Genomic DNA, 14,647 nt, shown 5'->3' with positions numbered 1-14,647 from the left:
TTATTGCCCATTTAGTTCTTGAGCCTACTTTTTATCCTGGCACAGACAAAACTGTACTATGAAGTATTATTTTTTTCTAGGATCTGGTCAAAGGACCTGATCAGTCCTATGTCCTTTTTTGCCATGTATTTTTCTGAGATGAGGAATTGCTTTTGATTTATTCCAATCAAACTTTATTTAGGATTGGGGCTGCAGGAAGGAGTGGAAATGGAGGGGGAGGGAGCGGAAGGGACAGCATAAATATATACATATAGTGTGTGAAAATGAAGAAAGGCATCTTTTGTTACAGCTGGTCACAGAAGAAGTTTCTGCTTGCACTGTTGAAGATAGTATGAGAAGATTAGTGTTGTTGCAGCAAAGTCAGGACAAAGACGGGCTGTGTGAGAGGAATCAGTTTGTTTGCTCAGTGGAGCTCTCTCTCCAGTTGTTGACAGATTTAACTGGTGTAATGTTAGGCCTGGCTAGCTCCTCCCCATGATTGTCAAGAGGCAATAGTTGCTGTAGTAAATGGCCATGTGGAGTATACCATGAATTCCCTATTTGTGTAGTAGCTGTAGCTTGGGGTGGGGATTTAATATTGAATGGACTCCAGATTGTCTAAATTGCAATCACAGTGTTTATTTAAATAGCCTATGGGGACCATTAAAGCATTTTAACTTTTGCTCCTATGTTTCTCATGTTATGAAATCTTGAAGCACATTGGGGAGAAAAGAAAAATCCAGCCTTGTAAAAACCTTAGGATGCTAAAAGTTCTCCAGGCTGCCAAAAATGCTTCAAGAGTTTTAGTTCTCTGAACTAACAGGTGATATGATGGATGGGGTCCTGCTGTGATCTCTAACTAGGGGATATTCCTTGTGCAGATACACTGATCTGTCACTGTGTAATCACTTCTAAGTTCAGGAGTGTCTTTCCAATACTGAATCTCTACTTGTAATGCTAACTGTTCACAATCATTTTTATGATGCTATAGCTTTAAAATGACATAAAACTCTGTTTTAATCACATCATTGCTATGCAATTAATAAACTTTAACTTTAGATCAAGAAAAGTTATTTCTTTTACAAAACTGGCAGAGCCAGGGTAATGGAGAAACTTTAGTTTGGTGTGTAAGACCATGAACTTGAAGTGCAAAGAAAATCAGAATATATATTTCTAAGTCAGAGCTTCTGAATAGAAAGCATGACTTGATTTTCATGCTCTGATTTAAAACAATAGAATTAAAGACACTTCAAAAATCACTGTGGCTTAAAGTGCCAACAGAAATTTCTACAATTTGGTTTACTTCTCCAGAAGACATTCCCTATTTCTCATTAGACAATGCTAAACGTTATTTTCTGATTATGCAAGCAACCTAGTCCCAGTGATCTTTCTGGATTGCTGAGTTTAATTTTCAACTTTTTTTTTTTTCCAAATTCCTACAAAGTTTCTGGGGCTATGTTAACTGCTTGGGCTACATTAAAATAGGTTTCTGGTTTTGAGGCTCCAACTCTGAATAAGAGGACAAGGTGTTCCTCATTAGACTAGTTCAGGGCACTGCCAGAGTCCTTAAAGACCAGCCCTTCCGCATCTTTTGTGCCTCGTGTTTACAGTGGTAATAGCAATACTTGTTTATCTCAGATACAAACTGAGGGGCTAATGTGCTAATATATATAAAAAACATTGGGCTTTCTAAAATTAAAGATACTGTGTGAGTTATTTTTGCTGAGGGGATGAGTGAATCAGCAATAGAAGATCTTAAAAAATGAGCAAGCTCCATTCTGCAGGTGGAATTAAATTTTCAGACCATATGCACATGAAGGCATCTGTAACATCACAAGTGTTCTGAAATATCTCTTTTACTTATCACCATAATGTATACTACAGAGCTAATTACTTACAAACATAACATAGTGTCTTTTTCCCTAAAACTCTACACCATTCTTTATTCTATATTAGAACCAAAAGTTTCAGATTTGACTCAGTGTTCCAAACTTTTGTGAACAATGTCATCAATATTTCCTAATATGCCATGTATATGGTATTGCACTGCTAATTCTTTTTCTAGGACACATTGATGACTAAAATCCATAAATTTTACAGAAGCCTCATTTAATCTGCTAATTTCCCTTTCCTTATCACTCTTGACATTTTTTTCAAGAGTTGATCTATTTTTCTTATTTATTTTCACTCTTAGTTTTGCTTCTTGCTTTTCAACTCCCTGCTCTCCTTTTCCTCTCTCTCATTTCCTTTGTTGCATGATTGTGTCAGTATTGTGAACTATTAAAGAAAATGCATGCTGAAGAGTGGGAAGTAAAGAGTATGTATAATCCATAACATTGATGACTAATCTCAGAATAATAAGGAATTGACTGTATATCTCCTACCATGTAATAGAGAATGATAAAGTATGTATGGCCAGTTAGAAGAATCTCTACTTTCAGAATTATACTAAATAATACTATCATCTTTCTTTTATCTGATAGCCCTCTAACTTCTAGGAATACTCTTTCTAGGACTGCTATTCTCCAATAAAGAATATTTCAACTTAATATAATGTTGAAAGGCACAGGAGTTTGGGGCTACAAGGGAATCTATACGGCAATTTATGTTATTTTTCTGGAGCAAACCCTTGGTACTAATGCTGTTCATGGTTGTTTTGACTATATTACATTTTGCTGAGCCTTGGGACTGCTTTTTGGAAGGTTTAGAAGTATCCAGGGAGGCGCCTGCCACTTTGATTATTCATACCCAGCTCTTTATTTTTATTTGAGACATAAAATAAAAACACACCCTGGCTTCTGCTCAGCCTCAACTGGCATTCATTTTAAAAACAAACCCCAAACTGACCAAGTGGCAGCAATACAAGTTTTTCTGTGAGTGAGTCATCTTTCATGTCAATCAGAGTTCATTTATGGAAGCATTAAATTCTGGTGCTGGCCAGGCCACCTTTAGACAAATTAAAATGGGTTGGGATTTGGTAGGGCTTGGAACAGAGGACTAAAAGGAAAACCAGGGTGATGTTATGACTCAGAAAGTGAATCTTTTCCTTCTGAATCAGAATTGAGCCACTAGTAGAATTAGCTCTCTCAAAACGATGGCAACTTTTAGGTGAAAGGTTAAATAGAATCTCTGACTACCTGTATTCATTTTGGTGTTGGTTCAGCTTTTTGCCAGTGGATAATTACCTACTCTTCACCTTTTTCTCCATTGCTTAGTTGCAAATGGAAGTAATATTTTCCTTTTTGTGTCTCTTAAAACATTTTTAAAAGTGACTGTGAACTTTTAACCACTGGTACATTTTATACCAGAGGTAACTTTGTTTCAGTAAGGTGTTAACTAATTTCCACAGATGTACAACATTTTTCTACTCTGCTCTTCTGATAAACTTTGAAAGATACCTCTCTAGTTATTTGTTCTCTAGAATTTTCTGTTTCTTCTATTTATGTACAAACAGTATCAATTCTAATTTTCACTTATTTTTTGTTCATTGTTTTCTTGATACTATCAACATCTAAAAAGGATTTTTTCCAAGGATGCATTCTTTCAGGAAACACTTATTGAGCACCTCTTATGTGCAGCTAGTTCATTTTTTTATGGTATCTTCATTGGAAGTTATTTTTGAATATTTTCATAATTGATTGTTTTCCATGTCATACTATCTTAAAGTCCAGGATTTTATTACATATTACAAATACCTGCATGAAGCTATATTTTTTGGTGTTGACACTTGTTAGTTCAGTATCATAAGCCAAAGTTAATACTTTTGTCCATTTATCTGTCTCCCATATCAATTGACAATTAGGGGAAGGGGTTGTCTCTTTGGGGGAAATGTATATGGTTGGTATATTACAGAATTATAACCATTTTAATCCCAAGTGCATTTGTTTGTGCTGTATTTATTCACTTAATGAACAATTATTGAAATCTCACTGTCTTATTAGACTATACGTTCCTTAGGGCATTAAAATACTTTTTAATGAAAGAATAAAAGAGCGCATGGATCAACAGTCTCAGTCATTTCTCAGGAACAAAGCTTCTGAATAGGGAAGTTAACTATGTCCTCACTCCACTAAGAATGAATTCAAGATTTAGGTGGTTTAGTCATTATGGATGCTGAGTCTTTCTGTCATTCACAAGTAGAGTGAGATAAGGCAAGGAGAAATGTTTCCTGAGGCTAAAGGACTATGAATAGCTGGGACGGTTCTTGCCTCACATTGGTCATTGTGGGGAATTGGCAATTAAAATTATAGACTTTAGCACTGAACTCATTTAGTGATTATTTCATTTGGAGGCATCTGTACCCTCAACTTTTACCTCATCAGCCTATGTTTTCCAGAAACCATCTATCTCTATGTGCCTCTAGGGGTTGTTAGAGCTAAATGGCGTTCTGTGGAAGCGGGACTTTTGCTCTTTGGCTAGTAAGAACATCACTGCCCAGTGACATTCATATGATTCTCTGGCCTTCACCTTATTATTGTTCCTGATGCCTCCAACTAGTTAGTCACCCTTCCCTCAACTTTGAGGAGTAGGAAGGCATAGAGTTATCAAGCAAGAACTGAAGGCTACGGGATGGAGGCTAGCCAAGATCATGCTCTGGAACTTAATATCTCTGCCAGCTCATAGTCACGCTTTTGATAACTACTGGAGAATCTGACCCTTTCACACCCCCAAATTCCAAAACTATGCTCTTTTCCCACCTCAATGCAAAGTGTCTTTTTTTATTAGGAAACTTTTTGTATACAACTGGTTGGATTTGGGGAATAAAAGCATCTGGAGACTGAGGATAACTACTTTCCTATTTATATTTTCATCCTCAGTTTAAAAATTAGTATCTCAGAGGAATACATGTATAATATAAATTTTCTTTGACTGAGAGCCTATATTTGTGTCCTGCGTCCCTGCTTCTGATAAACATAATCTGAGCTATAACCTCTGCCACACCAACCCATCCTTATGCATTAGCAGTCAGACTTTAAGCCAACATACATGTTCACTTAGGTGTAGCCATTGTTCTATTCATCAAATATTGATTGAGCATCTACTACGTGCTGGGCTCTTTCTAGGGCAAGTATACAACTAGGAACCAAGCAAAGTTCCAGTAACATATTGAACATGGCGTCATAAGGAGAAACAGACCATAATGGAATCAATGTTTTGAAAACACAAATCCACTTGAATTTATAGTAGATTCAATTTTCTTTTTAATTATATTGTATTATATTTCTTTAGTACTTTAAAACTTTCTTATCACTTGTGATTATTTAAAACGTTATATTTCATGTTTTTGAAAGGAGTTTGTTAACTGTGAAAAGTTTGGTATGTGAGTCACATATATGTTACTTGATGTTTGAGCATGTACTCTTTCTGATGGAACTGATCTTGTGCCATGGCTTCCAGATGTTCAAAAGTAAAATTAGAACCTACTATACCAGTGTACATAAGAGTTGTGTTGGGTGCTTAATGTACTACATTGCAGTCTCCTTGGATGAGTTTTGGGATCCTGTGTTTTAAACAAGAAATCTAGCCAAATCTGATGTTGGCTAGGGAAAAGTCACAATTAGGGAAAGACACCATGTTAGAGTTTCTCAGCAGGGGACTTGGAAGGGCCCCTAAGAGAATGAATATGCATATCTTGTTGGTGCCTCCAGTTCAAAGGCTAATATTGGTGGTTTGTTTATTATGTTTTAAGGCCTTTTGGTAAGTAGAAGAACTACAGAGATGAATAAGCCATGGACATTGAGCTTAAGATCTCATAATTTACTTAGACCATAGATCTCTCTCTGCCATTTTATGCCCCCACTGTTATTGTATACTGTGTGGCATTTTCCAGTCATAAAATACTTTTGTATACATTATTTGACTTATTAATTACCTCTTTTACCCCAGATGCACGGATTTTTTTAATGAGATATAGATGTTATTACAGATGAAAACAAAGGTTCAGAGACATTAATGAATAAGAAGGCCAAATTTATTACAGAGCGAATATATGGCAGAGGCAGGTCTTCTGGTTCCATATCCAGCATTTTTCCCCATTTCATTGTGTTTGTATGTCTTATGTATATTAGTTCAAAATTGAGAGTATTTCTTCACCTACCACAGGTATACTATAATATTCAGAGATTCCTCAATCTGTGTGAAGGTTGTAATATATTATGTTTCTAACCTCTGAAACATGAAATCATTCAGCATCCTTAAGTAAAGCCAGATGGCTCCATTGAGAGTGGCAAAGATCTCTTGTAATAGAATTACTTGTACATTCCAGAAACTTATGACAAGTGGCAAATGAATTAATACTAGGAAATAACATATAGACTTGCTGGGAAGGAGCCAATCGTTGGCCACCTTTACTCGAAGTGGGTTTTTTGGTTTTTTTTTGCATTAGAGACTTCTCTGTGTCTAGGTAGTGCTATTACTAAAGTTAATTCTTTGACCGTTGTTTATCCATTCATTCACTCAATAAGCATTTATTGAGCAGTAATTTATATACCAGAACAGAGCAAGCCACTAGTTATAAAATGATGAATAAGACATGTCCCTACCCAAATATGAAGCAAACTATATGCAGTTACCACAGAGATGTGAATAAGGGTCTATTCTATGATTTCTCAACTCTGACAATTACCAGTGGAAATACTGGTTGAAGAAGTGAGTGTGTGGGTGAATTCTTCAGAAAGGGTTGAAATTTGTTATAGCGACACATCTGGCAGTACTTAAGAATTATGAATGATTTCATGTTTCCATGGGCACATGGTACATTATAACACATTATGTAATATGCTGGTTGATAAAACACTTGGTAATAGTATAACACTGTGCCTCTCTTCTCTCATTCTTAAATCACTGTACACATACAAATTCTCACTATATTGTTCCTAGGAGTTGTTAAGATGTTTTCTATGACCAACAATAGCAGTGGAAACCGCAGTCTATAGTCGAAGAAAATGAGACACAAAATAATTTGCCCGGGGCCACTCCACAAAAGATTGGCAGCATCCCATCATAACTCTCTGTTCGCTTTCTAAGCTTCAGAACTTCTTTGAAGGAATTTCTAGCTAGCTTGGATAGTTTGTTCACTTATTTTCTCAAACTTAGTGTGATGCTTCCTATAAGCAGTAGAATTTTCCGTGGGTGGCCCACTGGCAAACTCTAACTCTTCAAGGCCATGTCTTTAGAAAGCTGTCAGAAGTCCCCACCCTTCTACTGCCTAGCTCTTTTTCCTACAGAGGAAGCATAGTTGAAGAACTCTGGTCTATAATAATGATATGAGTCTTTGTTGGCTTGAATTTCAGACACTGTAATATATTCCTTCATCTGTCTCTGTCACACAGGAACATTTAGAGCTACTGATATTTGACCAGTAGTCCAGTTGATTTCTTTTTGGCAAACATCTGCATTGTCCATACATCACATAGCATTCTCTAACACTAACCACAAGCTAACGATTTTAAAGATCAACTTTGCTGAAAACAGAAAGAGAAGTCAGAAATAAAGGTGAAAATCATTTCAAGATTGATTCCAGTTACACTTACTAGCTCTGCAAAAGAGACCTGACAGAAAGAATGAGTTTTGAAGTCAGAGGAGAGTTTCCTTTGCTTAAGTGGGCCTGGTCAGATTCTTGTCCCTTTCTTCTTATTGTTGTAATCAATTTGTTAACTATCCTGTTAACATGAGAATGTACTTCTTGGGCCTTTGAGCCTATAGTATATGATTTCTGTGCAAATAATGATGATGTCATTTGATTACAATTAGTTGATTTAACTATTTTCATATTTTAATGTATCTTTTCTTTTTTTCCTCTCTCTCAAACAGCTATATTAAGAAAAAGAACAAAACTCCCGTTCAAACACAAAAATTATTTGAAACCATTTTCCACAGAGCAAGAGAATACTTTATATAGTAATGACTAGCAAGTAGTGTTTTAATGTTCCTTGATTGATGCACTGCCTCACAGCAGCTCCTCTGGAGCCATTCTTGATTCTCATATTATATGGCCTGTTCAAAGAAAGGAACAGAAAAGAGAAAGTTTCTTTTCTGCCATAATGAAGTTATATAGCAATCGTGTAAATCTTAAGTGACTTCATTATGACTACGGACTTAATGGCTGACCTTGGACGTTTGGACAACGTGGAGGAAAGTTCTCAGAACTAAATTGCTCAGCTTTTCATAATTCCCTATGTTTAGAGAGTTGGACGAAAGTTATCGTTGACACATCAGCAGTAGCAAACTAAAATAGGACTTTGGTTTTTATAAAATGTTATTTCTATCTGGATACTCATTTGGATATATGAATGAATGTGATGACTACAAAGTGGACACATGGCAATAATTGGCAATGTGATGTTCTGGCTCCCCTGGAGACACAGTGAGGCTAGTTGGGAATGCTAACATTAGCTAGAAAGAAAGGAAAGCTGACTTTTGGTATTTCTTAATACTTAACACTTATGGTTCCTGAAAACTTGTCCCTCTGTTCTCTGACTATGCTTGTTATAGGGAAACTGTAACATGGTAATTTCTTCTTTCTCCTCATCATCGTTTTTTATCTCAACCCCCCCCCCCCCAATTTGGGGATAGAAACTAATGCAATAATAATTATGAAAAGAAAAAAAAAGGAAAACAGCCAGTATTCACTAGGACCTTACTAATTCCAGGGACCTTACTAATTCTCTTGAGTCCTTCACATGCATTGTCTCTGTGAGGTGATTTGTGAGCTAGGACTATTTTAGTTATAAGTGACAGAAACACAGTTCAAATATACTTGATATAAAGAAGAAAGGGATGCTGTTATTTCAGATGTATGGGAATTTCAGGAGTTGCCCAGCTTCAGGCATGACCAGATTCCAGGGCTCAGTAGCTCTTACCATCTCTGGCCTTTGCCTTTCTCTCATGTTGGCTTCACTTTGAAGCATGCTTCTTCTGTGTGGTCTCCGCCCAAGAAGCTCCATCCAATCCCTTACCCTGAAATAAAAAAGTAAGAGTTTCTTTCTTTATAATTCTATCAAAAGTCCTACCTTAGTAACCTGTTAGTTTGGCGTATGTGGACCCATAACTGAGCCTGTCCTCATGGCTGAGAATATCAAGTGCTTTTTGCCAAGGTATGGTCATATGCCTATTCCTGCTTGAGAATGGGAGTCTAGTGGTTTCCCACCAAAAAAGATTTGGGCTGTGTCTCAGTACATGGACTGTAACCCCACTCTGTTTGATTGCAAAGCCCACATGCCTGCAAGAGAGGTGTCATGGTTGAGAATATAAGGCTAGAGTAGAAATGTCTAGGTGCTTTTCTTGACGCCACCACTTGCTAGTTCTGTGGCCTTTGGGAAGCATTTAATGTTTTGAAGCCTCAGTTTTATTATCCATGAAATGGAAGGCCTGATGTGGTGGCTCCCGGCACTTTGGGGGGGCCAAGGTGGGAGGATTATTTGAAGCCAGAAGTTTGAGACCATCCTTGAACCATAATGAGACTCTATCTCTACAAAAAGTCAAAAAATTGCCAGGCATGGTGACCTGCATCTGGTGTCCCAGCTGGGGTGGAAGGACTACTTGAGCCAGGAGTTCATGACCAGCCTTGACAACATAATATTTTCTTCTACAAAAAAAGAATTAAAATTAGCTGGATCTGATGACATACACCTATAATTGTAGCTACTTAGGAAGATGTGGTGAGAGGATTGCTTGAGCCCAGGTGTTCAAGGTTATAGTGAGCTATGATTGCATCACTGCACTTTAGCCAGGGCAACAGAGCAAGACCCTGCCTCTAAGAACATTTTTGAGAAGGGTAATAGTTGTATCTACCTCATAGGGCTATTGTGAAGATTAAATGACATAAATATATAGACTGTACTATATAGTTCCTGGCACATAATAAATGCTCAATAAATGCTGTCTTTTATTGCAGTTTTTTTTTACTTACTACAAAATGCTAAGTCATATCACCAACTTTTCTGATTTCACTTTTATTTGTAGCTTATCAGTACAAAACTGGATTTATGACCTCAACCATTACCTGATTTAAATCTCTAATTTCTTCCATTGTGCAGCATGGACAATTCCATTTATGTAATTTATTATGGTTTACATTTTAATATTATTTTATTGTTATTGTCTGATATAATTATTTAACTCTATAATTTATTAACAAAACTGTAAATTTGTAAAGAAAGGGAACTACATTTCCCCCACTATATTATGCACAATACTTAGAATCGTGTATAGAGTATGTACTCTATACATATTTTTTATTACTTTTTCTTATACTTTTAATAGTCGATTATGCCTTGTGTGTCCATCCATAGGGAATTGGCAGGAGAGATGGTGATTCTCTTTCCCAGAGTCTTGTAGATTATCTCTAACCTGATTTGTATCCAGGTTTGAGGTTGGGAATGTGAATTTGATATGGTCATTCTGTGGTGAGGACAATATGCCCCTCCCCACCACATGCATACACACACACACACACACACACACACACACACACACACACACACACACACACCTGCACAGAAGATTTCCCTGGGCTTGTAGGGAGTCTCATCATTCCCTCCTTATCTACCTAATTTTTAGATAAAGTGGGCACATGCTGAAAATAAAATTTTCTTTAGCAAGTTCATTATAAAAACCTAACTTTCAACTAGGCAAGTAGAGTTTCCTAAATTATTTCAATAGCTTGAAATGCTTAAGTGCCAAGTCAGGGCCTTATTTATCTAAGATGAAGAAATTAGATATTTAGCAGGTAATACTCTTCTAAGCACAAACCAAGCCTATTTCCTTTTCAGATAAAGGTTTTGGTGTGATGGCAGTGTTGTGAACATGGATTTACTATTAAAAACACAGGAAGCCATTTTCAGAGTAAGGTGAAATTTTAATGCCAGAATGTCAATATTTAAATGGCTTAGAGATTAGACTCTAATGATAAACATATATAAGATGCATATAGTGTGTGGATATGTATGAAACACTGTATTTAATTATATAGAGAGTATTTCTAATAAGTAATAACTTAAACTCCTTAAATATTATAATAAAGTAAAAACGCTTAGCTAGATTCATACATTGTTTCCTGAGTCTTAGCTGTAGACTATTTACAATTTCAGGAAGCATATATTTGGGCTATCTCTTCACAGGAATCATGAAATGTCCCTTGACATTTGTTTTCCCTTACTTGCTCCTCCCACCAGAAGCAGCTAGAATGGAACCTTGTACATATTGTATTTATTTTATTTTTTTTAAAGGCCTATTAACAGCAAACTGATTCAGGATCACTTCCAGTTTTTACATAGTTTGGTCACTTCCATTTTTTACATAGTTTGGTCTAAGCTGTGGCTTTTAGACTAACATCCTAAAAGCTAAAAAGCCTATATCTTTTAACCAACCTCAGACAGTAACTATTTTCTCTCTATTTAAAGAATTCTTTTCTTTGCAAAAGTAAGATCACTCCGTAAACAAGAAAATGCTGCTAGCATTTTGGAGTTTTCAACAAATTTGCCGGCAAGGAAAATGTACTGTGTCCTGTTGTATTTAGTATAAAAATAAGAGGAACATCCTAGAGACAGAAGTGATTTTTCTAGGTGGTTACCTACAAGGAAATGTATTGATTTCTATTGGTATTACTGGTCTCTGTCTACAGATGTGCATTGTGTCCAGGGTTTTAGAAAACAGAGTTTTTAATTCTTTGTAAATAGTAGCATTGTATGAAAAGGGCTTTTTTTTAAAAACTGCAACTACAAAAAAATTGTGCACATCAGTTTAAAATGAATTGACCTTTTGTTTCAATGAGGGCGGTGTGTTACTTGTTATGGAGTGACTCCATTTGCCCATGCAAATAAGCACAAAGCCAGGATATTATCAGGCAATGGCAAAATTAAGAGGTAGGTCAGATTTAATGGAAACATCTGTCATTAACCCTTTTACAGAAACTGCCTCAGGGAATCCTTGCAGATAAAAGCTATGCTGAGCTATCTTACCTTGCTTTGCAGAGCTGTAAAGGGATGGAAGTCATAATGTACAAATTCTGCTCAGAGGATTTACTTTAGAAAATGGCACGTTTTGGAATATGGAAGAAAAGCACAAGGCTTATTTTGTGTATTTTTTTCTTTACAAAAAAGTTACAGACTGTACAACAATTAATGCCGCTGTTAATTTCTAGATTTTACACTAGCAGACTTGTCCCTGCCGTTGGCTACATTATGCCATTCCAGTGAGTATCATCTTACAGTTCCTCAAGTTACAAATGAACTATTTACCTGCTATTTTCTGGAAAGGTGAAAAGCACAAAATTGGTGGTGGGGCGGGGAAGTGTTGTATGTATAGTAATATGGTAATATATTAACATGGTAATATATTTTTGCCTGTGTGGTGCCATGATACTTTCTTTTTAAAGTTAATTTTGTTAAAAGAGCATTTGTTGAAGAGGATTTAGGAATGTTTGACAGTCATCTGGATGCCATTTATTTTTGTTACATTATCAATTACTAATAATAAAAACTAATAATAAATACATACATAGGTCAATTTGCATTTTCATGTAATTTAAAATGCAACTTAAAAGATGAAAATCATGTAATAAGCTGCAATTGGAAATAGTTTTTTAAAATGTATGTACATTAACACAAAACTGTTGATAATATTAATTTGCTAGCAGGTAAATAATGAGAAAAATCCCTTATTATCTCCATAGGAAACATATAATCCAAGACCATGTTTCTTACACTTTAGTTATGTTCATTCACACATAAAAAGTCTTAAAATTATTTTGTCCCCTTTTCTTAATAGTTTTATTTTTATATTTAGCTTGATTATAGTATTGTATTAATCCCTTCTTTATAAGATCCTTTGTGTCTTCTCTCCCTTAATTTTCTTTGTCTTCACATCAGCCTCATGTCATTGTAACTGGGCTTTTTCATTTATATTTCTAAAAGTAGCATGCACAGATTAAAATGCACCTTTTTTTTACTGCTTCTTCTTCTAAATAAAGCGTTAATCTTATCTAACTATAGAATACTTGTGAAATGAACATAGAGGCCTTTTGGTTTCTCTTTATGGAGTTTTGATAGAAATTGACCCCCTTCCTTGGAGAGGCCCTCAGAGGTTTGTGCAAGCCGCAAAATGAAGTTGTTTTAATACCCGCCTCACTTCCCCAAAACTGTGGGATCAAATTGAGTGGAGCTATTCTGAATATTACTTTGGAAAGATTAACAGGGTGTAGTTTGATGGAGGAATAGAACAACCATGGATATTGATCTGCCTTTTAAAAATACAATACTCAGCCAGGTGTGGTGGCTCAAGCCTGTAATCCCAGCACTTTGGAAGGCCGAAGCAAGAGGACTGCCTGAGCCTGCAGGTTCAAGACAAGCCTGGGCAACATGATGAGACCTGTCTCTACAATAAATCAAAAATTTAGCTGAGTATGATAGCGCACGCCTGTTCTGGCTACTTGGAAAGCTGAGGTGGAAGGATCGCCAAAGCCCAGCAGGTTGACACTGGGGTGGCCGTGAGCTTGCCACTGCACCCTAGCCTGGGCGACAGAGTGAGACTCCAACTCAAAAAAAGAAAAATAATCATTTTGTAATTTTAAGCATTAATGTTTGAAAACAACAGTTTGACTCTTAAAAAAGTCTAAGTAGCCTCAAATTCTAACTACAGAATTAAATGAACTTGAAAGTATTTTAACTTAGGTTTATGCTGATCAAGAGTTAGCATTTTACATCAAAACATAATGCATCTCTGTTGCTTTCTGTGTGTTGTTGTGTAATGGTGAATCTTTCAGTTTTAGGCTTCTCAAATGTGGGGGACAAGTCTATTTACACTGACCATTTAAAAGCACTTATTTCAACAATATGCACAATTAGGCACCTAATTAGTGTGTGTATGTGTTTTAATGACAAATGGTTTCAGTGATGACTTATACAATAATACTTGAATTCAGTGTTTAATTCTCCTAGATAAGGAGGTCATGTCATAAGAATGCCCAAAAAAGATGTAGGAGTTGTGACCCCAGACCTGATTAAAGATTAAGAGCATTCAATGCCATCCTCTCCTTCCAAATCATAGTGCTATGGGCTTTAGATCCCAGAGGCTAGTCTGACCTGCTTAGTTAATTGGTAAGTAATGCAGACTTCATGGAGTGCCAGCCACCTTCAAACACTTATAGGAACATGGCATTTACCAATAGAGCTTTAACTTTTACTCGGTTAAATAAACCATGATAACGCCTAGGTACCATTGTATTGTTTTTCTTTTCATTTATATGGTATTCTTTGCATCAATTGTTAGGTGTTTGGGGAAATAGTGAAATTTGGCTGAATCATCTATTTATTTTGAAAGAAATTATGCTTTTTATTTTTATCAGGCTTTAATGTTTCTCTTCTAAGAACCTTTGCATGTTTAAAGGCACAGAGCAAGATCTGTTGGAAAACAAATATCTTGTTTCTGGTTCACAGAGGGAAAACAGTATGCAGAAAAGAGAGGACATACCATTCATGGAGGTATAGATTAATCTTTGATCCTTGCAACTTTGTTGTTACAAAGAAGAAGCATTGAAATCTCCTTTCTGATTTGTAATTTGAGGCAAGACTGATTTCTCTTTGCCAGTCCATACCCTATAGATTGTTGACCTGTAGCTTATTATTAAAGACCTTTGTCACTTAGGTGGACTGTTGGGGATCCCTGCCAC

The sequence above is a fragment of the Carlito syrichta genome, unplaced genomic scaffold, assembly GCF_000164805.1.
Source record: "Carlito syrichta isolate Samal-C Ts95f unplaced genomic scaffold, Tarsius_syrichta-2.0.1 Scaffold288767, whole genome shotgun sequence".
Classification (NCBI taxonomy): Eukaryota; Metazoa; Chordata; class Mammalia; order Primates; family Tarsiidae; genus Carlito; species Carlito syrichta.
The sequence above is the reverse complement of the archived record's forward strand: the minus strand, read 5'-3'. Positions refer to the sequence as shown.